This window comes from Opisthocomus hoazin, chromosome 1 (assembly GCF_030867145.1).
Source record: "Opisthocomus hoazin isolate bOpiHoa1 chromosome 1, bOpiHoa1.hap1, whole genome shotgun sequence".
Lineage (NCBI taxonomy): Eukaryota > Metazoa > Chordata > Aves > Opisthocomiformes > Opisthocomidae > Opisthocomus > Opisthocomus hoazin.
The window spans coordinates 138,156,263-138,157,608 of NC_134414.1; positions in this window are offsets into that span (position 1 = coordinate 138,156,263).

Sequence of the window (1,346 nt, forward strand, 5' to 3'; positions counted from 1 at the left end):
TGCAGATAGATGGCACTTTGCTCTTCTCTTCAGAAGTGACCTGAAGGCTGTCTGCTGCACAGCGCATCCTGGGATGGAAAGCAAACCAAGGAGCTCATGGGCACTCCAGCTAAGCGTGCACACATACCTTGTCTTGTTTGTGGCACGTGTGTCTGCAGCCAGATGCCAGCAGCTAGCTTCACAGTGCTGTCAGTGAATAATCAGCTCTGAAGGCTGAATTTAAAATGTTCCAAAAGACGATGGCGTAGATGATCACGCCTGGCAGAGTTTGGACAGGGTCTCGTGAATACACCTAGCAGAAGAAAAGATGCTCACTACAGCTGCTCAGACAACGCCAGCGACCTAGGATTTCTGCTGTCAGGAACGTCAGATCTGCAGTCCTGGATCAGATCAGCCTCTTGGACACTAGGTCCCGAGGTTGCAGCTTTGTTCAGATTCCAGGTCTTCCCTGGCCCTTTGGATCACCGACGGCCCTGGCTGGTCTGCTTGGGCTGCTCAGGCAACAATACTGGTAAAACTTTAGGTATGTTTTCACAAGTTTCTTCCTTACCCTCTGCACCCGGTATCACATGTTTATTGGAACGATATTTCAATTTTCAGTTAGTAAAAATCAAAGTTTCAAGCTCTCTTGCTTGCATGGAAAAATTGTAAACATGAACCCTAAAGGATTAAAAAAAAAACAAATAAAATTTTCTACTGTTTACTTTTCATATCTCACAAATTTAAGTCAATATCATAAATCTGTTGGCACCTCAGTCCCAGTTTGTAATGCTTAGCAGGGGAGACAGAGGGAAGCACAGCAAAGTCTCACCAGCTCCAAGCACAGGAAAGGGAGAGGACCCATGGTCCTCCTGGGAGATGGCTGGGTGGGGAGCCAAAGGAGGGAATCTGCAAGCACAGTGGGAGAGCAGCCAGTTCACTAGAGCACTCACAGCCCTTTAAAAAAGGCAGAAGACAGAAGGTATTTTACTTGTTTGTATATGGTAGGAAGAGAAAAACATCCCCCACATTTGGTGACAAAGATTCAAGGCTCTGTAGCTGTGGGCTGCAACAAATCTGTGGATCATCATTTTGGTGGGATTTGTAGCACATTCAGCAGCAAGTTACCAACAGTTTAAACATTCAATCAAAACCCATGAAATACCATTCCTTCCCTTCAGACACTGCAGAAGAGCACAGCTCCAGTGCTGTGTCCCAGGCAATTGCGCTGCTTGGCACAGTGATGCGTGTTTTTGGAAGGAGCTTTTAATCACCTGATAGCAAAACAAAGTTAGTGTTAGACAAACAGTACAAAGTTTACTGCAGGATTGAGCTTTAATCTCTGGTAGTTGCTTATTGACTCCAGA